The following is a 12,334-nucleotide window of genomic DNA, read 5'->3' as shown; positions in this document are numbered from 1 at the left end:
AAATGATCGGGATCGGATCGGGAGCAAAAACAACATGATTGGAACAACCCTACTTTTTGATGTATAGCCTAGTTGTTAAATGTAAATTCAGGCATAAAAACAATTATATTTCCTTTCCAAAATTCAGTTTAAATCATAGCCACGTTAATGTTTTTTCATCAACCAGTTTGAGAATTTTCACGCGGAAGTTCATTGAACACTTGTCAAGCTTTATTTTGAAAGGAGAGTCCCGTATGATCTCCGGTAACTGAATTTGAACCCGTCAAGTTCAAGTTCAATGTTTGATATACATTTATCGATTTGACTTCTACTCGTTCTAAATGACACTAAAAGTAGAGCACCACGCAATTAGTGGAAAGATATGTTTGGAAATGATTCATATTCAGCAAGTACGTATTTACATAAAGTACACGTCACTGTAGTTTAGTCTCTGGCGTCATCTAGCGGCCATCGAGGGAAACGAGACATTATGTGTGGAAGTTCTAAAATATTTGGCCTGATTTTAATCGCGCTCCGCAAAAATATAAAAAATAAAAAACAGTATTTCTACATTCGTTGATTCAGTGTGATTGAATATGAATTATTATATTTATATTTCCAAACCTAAAAATTTGCTTCTTCGCACCTATTTATTGCCATTGATAGAACTCAGGAAAAGTTGTTTCACCTTTACTTTTGACGATCATAATTTCATTGCGGTGATTACATTTTGTGGTAAAAAAATCACGGGGGTCAGAAAAGGAATTTCGCAATACCTCAAAAACGAAGAAAGGGATGAATATAAATCGGGTTGTTCCGATCATGTTTTTTTTTGCTCCTGATCCGATCCCGATCGTTTTAGTTTGAGTATCTGCCGTTCCCGATATTTCCAGATCCGATTGCTTTTTTTTTTTTGCTCCCGATTCAATTTCAATCAGTCCCGATAATATTTCCAGATCATATACATTTTGGCAATGTATTAAGAAAAAAATGAATAAAACTTGGACGAATATATACATTCAACATACAGTACATATGTACTGTATTTGTTTAGTATGACAATAAATCCTCAAGATGGCATTTACATTATTAACATTCCTCTCTGTGAGAGCAATCCACGGATAGAAAGACTTGTAATTCTTAAAGGATAAATGTGACTTTGTATATTGTAACTAAATATTGCCATCTAGTGTATTTGTTGAGCTTTCAGTAAATGATCCTGTAGCCATTTAACTGTTTTGCCCAAATGCATGATGGGAAGTGCAACCATGACTGTGCAGAGCGGCACCAATTGATACAGTTGTGGTCAAAAGTTTACATACACTTGTGAAGAACATAATGTCATGGCTCTCCTGAGTTTCCAGTTATTTCTACAACTCAGATTTTTCTCCGATAGAGTGATTGGAACAGTTACTTCTTTGTCACAAAAAACATTCATGAAGTTTGGTTCTTTTATGACTTTATTATGGGTTAACAAAAAAAGTGATCGAATCTGCTGGGTCAAAAATATACATACAGCAACACGAATTAGCAATTTCTTGTGAGCGATTATTGACTTGAACAATCATTGACTTGAATAAGTCAGGAAAGTCACTTGGAGCCATTTCAAAGCAGCTGCAGGTCCCAAGAGCTACAGTGCAAACAATTGTTTGTAAGTATAAAGTGCATGGCACTGTTTTGCCACTGCCACGATCAGGAAGAAAACGCAAGCTATCACCTGCTGCTGAGAGAAAATTGGTCAGGAGGGTGAAGATTCAACCGAGAATCACCAAAAAGCAGATCTGCCAAGAATTAGAAGCTGCTGTAACACAGGTGTCAGTGTCTACAGTCAAGCGTGTTTTGTATCTCCATGGACTGAGAGGCTGCCGTGCAAGAAGGAAGCCCTTGCTCCAAAAGCGGCACCTTAAGGCTCGACTCAAGTTTGCTGCTGATCACATGGACAAAGATAAGACCTTCTGGAGGAAAGTTCTGTGGTCAAACGAAACAAAATTCGAGCTGTATGGCCACAATGCCCAGCAATATGTTTGGAGGAGAAAAGGTGAGGCCTTTAACCCCAAGTACACCATGCCTACCGTCAAGCACGGTGGTGGTAGTATTATGCTGTGGGGCTGTTTCGCTGCCAATGGAACTGGTGCTTTACAAAGAGTAAATGGGATAATGAAGAAGGAGGATTACTTTCAAATTCTTCAAGATAACCTAGCGTCATCAGCCCGAAGATTGTGTCTTGGGCGCAGTTGGGTGTTTCAACAGGACAATGACCCCAAACAAACATCAAAAGTGGTAATGGAATGGCTAAATCAGGTTAGAATTAAGGTTTTCGAATGGCCTTCCCAAAGTCCTGACTTAAACCCCATTGAGAACTTGTGGACAATGCTGAAGAAACAAGTCCATGTCAGAAAGCCATCAAATTTAACTGAACTGCACCAATTCTGTCAAGAGGAGTGGTCAAAGATTCAACCAGAAGCTTGTGGATGGCTACCAAAAGCGCCTAATTGAAGTGAAAATGGCCAAGGGACATGTTACTAAATATTAGCGCTGCTGTATGTATATTTTTGACCCAGCAGATTTGATCACTTTTTTCTGTTCACCCATAATAAAGTCATAAAAGAACCAAACTTCGTGAATGTTTTTTGTGACAAAGAAGTATCTGTTCCAATCACTCTATCAGAGAAAAATCAGAGTTGTAGAAATAACTGGAAACTCAAGAGAGCCATGACATTATGTTCTTCACAAGTGTATGTAAACTTTTGACCACAACTGTATATCTTCTCTCCGTTGGGAAGTAACATAGGGTGTTAATGAAAAGATCAACCACTACCGTTCTTCCCCACATTGCTTCCCACGATATTTCTAATTGTTGAGAGAGGGATTTTAAGGCTTTGGCCAATTAAAAAGAGGCTCCAAAGACTGCCAACATTCTCTCTACTCATTTTACGCTGCCTGTTAGCTCTATATATAGGTAAAACGGCCATTACAGATTAAACGCGACAATGCGTGAATGGGTCGTGCAGTGCATGTGTTAATTGCATTAAATATTTTAACGTGATTAATTTTAAAAAAATTAATTATCGCCGTTTACGCAATAAATTTGATAGCCCTACTTTAAGCCAAAACTAAAGACTCTGGATGAATGTAAGACATTTTGTCTGTAACGTTAAATACAATTAGAAAACGATTTAATTAAAAAAAATTTAAAAAGGCATGTCCGATATTTTTTTGCCAATTCCGATACTTTGAAAATGACATGATCGGACTCGATCACATCTTTAGGTGTTACCAAACACCATAACTAGCAATTAATGAAACAACTGGAACAGGGACTGAAGAAATTATTAGCACAGAACATGAATTTTGATCACTATTTACATTTGTAGTGCTGCGATGCATGCTAGGAGGCATGTTGGACAACAGCAGGTGGCAGCGGGGGTTGACCATCTCCCTCAAGGGAGAAGTGATGGCCAAATAAAGCTTCTTGAAGCAATGAAGCTTTGCAGCAAATTAGCTCAAAGCTCCGTGGAAGTTCATGTGGTCTTATGATGACAGTCTTATGCCGCCGTCAAATAAGTGTTGCCAGTTAATAACTTTTGGTGTAATTATCCCATAATACAGTGAGGACAGCTAGTCCAGTGCGGCTTATCTATGAACAAATGCCGTTTTTTTGGTCAAATTTGGTGGGTGGCAGCTTGTACACTGCTGGCCAAAAGTATTGGCACCCCAGCAATTCTGTCACATAATGCTCAATTTGTTCCAGAAAATGATTAAAGTTATAAATGCTTTGGGAGTAATATCTTCATTGATTTTGCTTGCAATGAAAAAACACAAAATGGGGGGGACCATTAACATCATTTCACACAAAACTCCGCCGGACAAAAGTAATGGCACCCTTTGAAAATCATGTGATGCTTCTCTAATTTGTGTAATGTCAAGTTCAAAAATAGATCCTCAGGCAGACATTCGTAAAATTACCCAAAAATAAGGAGAGAAGACACTCAGTTTTCTTGGCCAAGGAGAGCAAGGAGGGACTAGACAATGAAATGCTAGATTACGCTGTTTAGTCACCAAAACTGATCTAAACTAAACTCCTTGCGCTTTCTTTTATTAGGGGTTTGTCCTAACACAGAAAGGTGCCGCCCTAAAGGGAGGGGGAAAAGCAAGCTGGAGACACCCATGTGATTTTGATTGGCTATGTGTGAGCATGTAGGCGGAACTAACTAAATACACGTGTGTAAGCAAAGGCACTTAGATAAAGTGGTCAGAATGACCCAGACACTTCAGTTATGCAACGCTGCGGCCATGGAAGATGTCCTCGAATGGAAGATGTCCTCGGAAGTCTAGACGAAAGTCTAGACGTAAGATGCTGAAGATGTCCCAGAAGGTCTAGTTACGCAATGTTGCGGCCATGAAGCAAGGCAGTTGTCACCCCGACCCTCTTTAACACTTTATAACACTTAAACATTATACTACAACCTAGTATAGCAAGCAATAATCATTTACTGGTTATATCAATAAGAAAAATATGGCAATATGTATTATGTATGTATTAGGCATATAAAAAATATGGCAATATGTATTATGTATGTATTAGGTATATATGAGCACAAGCAAATATTAAATCAATCAAGCAAATATTAAATCAACCCCCGATAATTAACTCAACACTTAATTAACAGCACCTCTGGCAATCACTGAATCACACTTGCAGCTAGTTAAAATGGATTAAAGTTGAGTTAACCGCTGTACTGTGTCCTTGTGTGTACCACATTGAGCATGTAAAAAAGACACTGGCGCCACCAGGGGGTGGCCACGGGTACCCCTATAAATTGGTTGGCCACCCCGCTTGCCAGTAAAGCGTTAGATTGTTGTAGCATCGGTTATGCATTTCATCCCAAATGAATGCATTTATTTTCTTTCGTTAAATGTAGGTCTGTCAAATTTATTGCGTTAACGGGCGGTAATTAATTTTTTTAATCACGTGAAAATATCGCAATTAACGCATTCGCGGTACGACTCACTCACGCATTGCCGCAAGCAGCCTACAATGGCGCCGTTTTACTTATATACAGAGATAAGAGGCAGTGTCAAGTGAGTGGAGTAGATACAAGCATTCATTGGGGCCGTGCTTTTAATTGGCAAAAGCTTTGTCATCTCTCCCACAGTAACTATAAATATAGTGGGAAGTGACGTGGGGACAAATGACAGGAGTTGATCTTTTTCTTAACACCCTGTAGTGTACCCAACGCAGAGGAGATATAGCATTTGCAGCCACCACACACAGTCATGGTTGCACCATTTCCCGTCGTGCATTTGGGCAAAACAGTTAAGTCGCTACGGTATCATTTACTGAAAGCTCAACAAATAGACTAGATGGCAATATTTAGTCACAATTTACAAAACAACTCACTCAACTCACATTTATCCTTTAAGAATCACAAGTCTTTCTATCCATGGATCGTTTTAACAGAATGTGAATGCCATCTTGTGGATTTATTGTTATAATAAACAAATACAGTACTTATGTACAGTATGTTGAATGTATATATCCATCTTGTCTTATCTTTCCATTCCAACAATAATTTACAGAAAAATATGGCATATTTTAGAGATGGTTTGAATTGCGATTAATTACAATTAATTAATTTTTAAGCTGTGATTAACTCGTTTAAAAATTGTAATCGTTTGACAGCCCTAGTTAAATGTACACCTTATGCCTAATATATACATAACACAATAAAAACAGAATTGTTGAGGAACTCAAAATGTTGACTGGACAGTTATGGACTATGCACATTAAACCATTAGTAACATCAAATATTACACAATACACCAAAGTATACTGTATCAGTAGTCGTGTCCTTAAGTCTTTCTGATAGTTTTCCCCTGACCTTTTTACTGCAATAATACAATGAAAACCTGAAATAATGGCTTTTAGTTTTGGCCACCCCAAGATTTTAAGTGGCCCCATCTGGTCACCCCTATGAAAAATTTCTGGAGGCGCCACAGAAAAAAGAAAGAAGACAAAAGAACTGGCAATACATAGCCCCATCCATCCTCCCCTCAATACGGTGTAGTCGTCGTGTACCCTTGGCAGAGAAGCAGCCCCAAAAAATGATGTTTCCTCCTCCATGTTTCACGGTTGGGATGGTGTTCCTGGGGTTGTACTCATCCTTCTTTTTCCTCCAAACACGAGCAGAGTTTAGACCAAAAAGTTCCATTTTGGTCTCATCCGACCACATGACCTTCTCCCATTGCTCCTCTGGATCATCCAGATGGTCAGTGGCAAACTTCAGACGTGTCTGGACATGCACTGGCTTCAGCAGCGGGACCTTACGTGCGCTGTAGGATTTGAATCCGTGACGGCGTAATGTGTTTCCGATGGGTTTCTTCGAGACTGTGGTTCCAGCTCTCTTCAGGTCATTGACCAGGTCCTGCCGTGTAGTTCTGGGCTGATCCCTCACCTTCCTCATGATCAGTGATGCCCCACGAGGGGAGATCTTGCACGGAGCCCCAGAACGAGGCAGATTGACCGTCAACTTGAACTTCTTCCATTTTCTAATAATCGCTCCAACAGTTGTTACCTTCTCACCAAGCTGCTTGCTTATTTTCCTGTAGCCCATCCCAGCCTTGTGCAGGTCTATTATTTTATCCCTGATGTCCTTACACAGCTCTTTGGTCTTGGCCATTGTGGAGAGGTTGGAGTTTGTTTGTTTGAGCATGTGAACAGGTGTCTTTTATACAGGTAACAAGTTCAAACAGGTGCTGTTACTTCCGGTAATGAGTGGAGAACAGGAGGGGTTCTTAAAAAAGAACTAAGAGCCGAAATATTTACTAGTTGGTAATGTATCAAATACTTATTTCATGCAGTTAAATACCAATTTATTATTTAAAAATTATGCAATGTGGTTTTCTGGACTTTTGTATTAGATTCCGTCCCTCACAGTGGAAGAGAATTTATGATACAAATTACAGACCTCTACATGGCTTGCAAGTGAGAAAACCAGCAAAATCGGCAGTGTATCAAATACTTGTTCTCCCCACTGTGATACTATATTCATTCGTTAGACTGCATTCATCTATGTTCTTGCACTGCACATGTATTTCTTTGAACAAAATACAAAGGGTTTCTGTGGATTCTTATCTGATTTTACTCACTTTTCATGCCAGCTACAGCTAAGTTCCCAAGGTCGTAACTCACGATGTTTTTCAGCTAAAAATCACCAGAGGTGGGCTGGAATACGTTTCGTTTTTGCTTTCATAGTAGGTATCGTTTTCATAGTTAGCAACGCCCTTTCAACAAGCATACAGTGCCTTGCAAAAGTATTCGGCCCCCTTGAACCTTGCAACCTTTCGCCACATTTCAGGCTTCAAACATAAAGATATAAAATTTTAATTTTTTGTCAAGAACTACAAGTGGGACACAATCGTGAAGTGGAACAAAATTTATTGGATAATTTAAACTTTTTTAACAAATAAAAAACTGAAAAGTGGGGCGTGCAATATTATTCGGCCCCCTTGCGTTCATACTTTGTAGCGCCACCTTTTGCTCTAATTACAGCTGCAAGTCGCTTGGGGTATGTTTCTATCAGTTTTGCACATCGAGAGACTGACATTCTTGCCCATTCCTCCTTGCAAAACAGCTCGAGCTCAGTGAGGTTGGATGGAGAGTGTTTGTGAACAGCAGTCTTCAGCTCTTTCCACAGATTCTCCATTGGATTCAGGTCTGGACTTTGACTTGGCCATTCTAACACCTGGATACGTTTATTTTTGAACCATTCCATTGTAGATTTGGCTTTATGTTTTGGATCATTGTCCTGTTGGAAGATAAATCTCCGTCCCAGTCTCAGGTCTTGTGCAGATACCAACAGGTTTTCTTCCAGAATGTTCCTGTATTTGGCTGCATCCATCTTCCCGTCAATTTTCATCATCTTCCCTGTCCCTGCTGAAGAAAAGCAGGCCCAAACCATGATGCTGCCACCACGTTTGACAGTGGGGATGGTGTGTTCAGGGTGATGAGCTGTGTTGCTTTTACGCCAAACATATCGTTTTGCATTGTGGCCAAAAAGTTCAATTTTGGTTTCATCTGACCAGAGCACCTTCTTCCACATGTTTGGTGTGTCTCCCAGGTGGCTTGTGGCAAACTTTAAACGAGACTTTTTATGGATATCTTTGAGAAATGGCTTTCTTCTTGCCGCTCTTCCATAACGGCCAGATTTGTGCAGTGTACGACTGATTGTTGTCCTATGGACAGACTCTCCCACCTCAGCTGTAGATCTCTGCAGTTCATCCAGAGTGATCATGGGTGTCTTGGCTGCATCTCTGATCAGTTTTCTCCTTGTTTGAGAAGAAAGTTTGGAAGGACGGCCGGGTCTTGTTAGATTTGCAGTGGTCTGATGCTCCTTCCATTTCAATATGATGGCTTGCACAGTGCTCCTTGAGATGTTTAAAGCTTGGGAAATCTTTTTGTATCCGAATCCGGCTTTAAACTCCACAACAGTATCTCGGACCTGCCTGGTGTGTTCCTTGGTTTTCATAATGCTCTCTGCACTTTAAACAGAACCCTGAGACTATCACAGAGCAGGTGCATTTATACGGAGACTTGATTACACACAGGTGGATTCTATTTATCATCATCGGTCATTTAGGACAACATTGGATCATTCAGAGATCCTCACTGAACTTCTGGAGTGAGTTTGCTGCACTGAAAGTAAAGGGGCCGAATAATATTGCATGCCCCACTTTTCAGTTTTTTGTTAAAAAAGTTTAAATTATCCAATAAATGTTGTTCCACTTCACGATTGTGTCCCACTTGTTGTTGATTCTTGACAAAAAAATTAAATTTCATATCTTTATGTTTGAAGCCTGAAATGTGGCGAAAGGTTGCAAGATTCAAGGGGGCCGAATACTTTTGCAAGGCACTGTATGTTCTTGCATTGCACATGTATTTCTTGAACAAAATACAAAGGGTTTCTGTGGACTCTTATCTGATTTTACTCCCTTTTCATGCCAGCTACAGCTAAGTTCCCAAGGTCGTAACTCACGATGTTTTTCAGCTAAAAATCACCAGAGGTGGGCTGGAATACGTTTCGTTTTTGCTTTCATAGTAGGTATCGTTTTCATAGTTAGCGACGCCCTTTCAACAAGCATATGTAAACCCTTGACTTGTGTGTTGTATTTGTACTGCTGCATGTTCACGGCTCCTGGCCGGATCACACCATTGTAACCTTGATATATATCAAGTTTTTATATAAAGTCTTCGAAGCAGGCAATCCATGGCTGGGTCTGATTCATTTCTCTCATATTCGAGCTATCGAGGTGACACTTGTCTTGGAGTTCAAACTTGAACTTCCCTGACAACTACCAAAGCATTTGTAATTGCAATCATTTTTTGGGAAAAATTTAGCATTATCTGACAAAATTGCAGGGGGTCCAATACTTTTGGCCAGCAGCGTAGTCAGGTGTGCCTTATAGTCTGAAAATTACAGTAATTTTCACAGAATGTTTATTAGGAAAACTTTTGAAGTTGTTACATTTATCATTATTAACGCATCCAGTAGGGCATCACAATACAATTAGCAATAACACGCTAAATGGACAACCGCATATCCCAGAATCGGTTTGATCTAGTTTTTTTCGGAGTCGGAAAATATCGGGATGGGCTTATTAACCTCGTCTAAAACCACCCTTTGCCTTTAGTCGTCGTCTGAAAACAAAAAAGACAAGAGACGTGCCTCTCAACAGTGCCTAAATGTTTATTTTCCAATAAGCTACATTTATTTCCTCCAAATTGAACATCCTGACACAACTTAAATTATCTCCACGCGCTTGATTCCAGTCTCACACTGAAGAACAACAAAAAAAGTCAACAAAAAAAACGAGCGCATAACGGTTAAAGGTGTGTTCTTCGACATCCGCCGGCATGTAAGCTAACGCTAATGAAGTGAAACCACAGTGAGAAGAAGAAACATGATTCCCAGTCGCCAAACGGGCCTATTGAGATGATGGCGGCCATTTTGCGGAATACAAACGTTAAGGCATGGTCTCCAAATGTGCTTTTCGTAAACAAAAATCGGAGGCGGTGAGAAAACGCGGCCGATCGGTTCGAAGCGGGAGGGTGGCAGCGAATGAACGTTCGTTCATTCGCTGCCACCCTCCCGCTTCGAACCGATCGGCCGTCGACGGGTTAAAAACCAGAGAACCTTTAGTGAAACGAACCTCGAAAAAAATCAACATTTAAGCAAATTTTTAGTAGTTTTTTCCTGGCGTGTAAACAAGACAAACGCGCCCAACGTGTCGATGGAATGAAACCAAGCGGAACGGAACAAAAAAAATATACAGTTGGTCAAACATCACACTCGAAAAAAAATTTGAAAAGGGTCCAAAAAAACAAAACACAAACATTGAGTCATTTTTTTGTCTTCTTATTTAAATCCTACATCCATCTCGTTAGCGACATTAATATTTTTTTTTAGGTACCTCTTATATTTTCTTCAATCTGAGTATTTACAACTGTACAAGCAAAGCACACACCTCAAAGTGCATAATATTTAATACAGTATCGACTGTTTGCATTTACACGTTTTGACTTTCGCCCGCCAAAAACGACCTGAATCCGAACGATTCTTGTTTTTGGTATTTAAAAAAAAAAAAAAAAAAAAAAAAAGGGCAAAAATAAACCAAAAAAAACGACTTATTTGCACTCTGCCTTTCGTGCCTTAATATTTTTTTTTATTAGCGGAGGTGGGGCGACAAATACACTCTATGCTCGTCTGGTATAAAAGTTAAGGCAAAGTCACTTTTCAAGTTCAAATAAAATTCAAGTTTCTCAAGCACTGGATGGAAAATCTTTCGCGCCGCGTCGTTCCGAACAAGTGAATAACGGAGCGCAGATTGAGAAATGTGCGTCTTCTGTCGACTGGCGTAACGAAAAAACAGAAAAACGAAGCCATCCGAGTGCATCTCAGTCCTTAAAATGAAAGAAAAAGAACCTGGAGGTTTTCCCTCTTTGTCTTTTCTCGCTGGAATTGACATTTGAAGCCGCAACTGCTACAAGGCGCTTCTTGTTTTTACTTCCTTGGATGTCATTTAGCGCCATCTAAAGTCAAGTCAAAATATAGCAAAAGCCTTGAGACATGAGTGCCCCCTGTGCTTTTCTTCCAGTAGCCAATTCACACTTTTCATGAAGTGTTGGCGCAAATTACAAGTCTCGGTCAGGTTTTTTCCCCCAGATTTGTCGTCTTAAGGTCTGCCAAGCGCAACCGCATCTTTCGTAGCTCGCCAGTGATCCGGTAAGCGCCGTATGTCTTCTGGAAACTTTTGCAAAACCAGCACCACTTCGCAAGTCGCGTGGTTTTTCGTGTCTAACAAAGGCTAGCTAACGTTTGTAGCTAACAAAGGCTAGCTAACGTTTGTAGCTAACAAAGGCTAGCTAACGTTTGTAGCTAATAAAAGCTAGCTAACGTTTGTAGCTAACAAAAGCTTGCTACTTTTGCAGCTAACAAAAGCTAGCTACTTTTGTAGCTCACAAAAGTTAGCTACTTTCTTAGCTAACCTTTAACTAGCAGCTTATCGAGTCAGATCAGCAGAATTAGCATCTTTTAGTAGAGCGTCCGCCTTACACAACTAGCTCACCGGAGTGACTCGTTAAGTGTTAAACGAATCTTTTGTAAAGCGCAAAAACTGGAAACTTTTGGTAATCCAGGATGTCTTAGCAAGTCGTGTCTCACAAAGTTAGCTTATCCAGTCAGATCGGCAGAATTAGCAAGTCCTTGGTAGCATGTGTGACTTACACACTTAGCTCGCTCTAGTGACTTGGTAAGCGTCACACAAGTCTTTCGTAATGCGCAGAAACTGGAAAATTTTAGGCAACCCAGCACTAATTCGCAAGTCATGCCGTTGTTCGTGTCTCACAAAGTTGGTTAGCGCATCTTATCGAGTCAGAATGGCAGAATTGGGGAGTATCTTGGTAGCACGTGCGACACACCTAGCTTGCCGGTGTGACTTGATTAGAGTCATGTGAGTCTTTCGTAAAGCGTGGAAACTATTGGAAATCCAGCATGACTTAGCAATTTGCGCCTACGCCGTTGTTCGTATCTTACAAAGTTAGTTAGCGTAGCTTATAGAGTAAAATCGGCGGAATTAGCGCGTCGCTTGGTAGCACGTGCTCCTTACACTTACACACCTAGCTCACCGGAGTGACTCGGTAAGAGTCATGTGAGTCTTTCGTGAAGCATGGAAACTGGAAACGTTTGGTAATCCAGCATGATTTAGCAAGTCGCATCCACGCCGTTGTTCATGTCTCACAAAGTTACCTTATCCAGTCAGATCGGCAGAATTAACGCATCTCTTGGTAGCACGTACA

This window comes from Corythoichthys intestinalis, chromosome 14, assembly GCF_030265065.1.
Source record: "Corythoichthys intestinalis isolate RoL2023-P3 chromosome 14, ASM3026506v1, whole genome shotgun sequence".
NCBI lineage: Eukaryota > Metazoa > Chordata > Actinopteri > Syngnathiformes > Syngnathidae > Corythoichthys > Corythoichthys intestinalis.
This window is presented reverse-complemented; position numbering follows the sequence as displayed.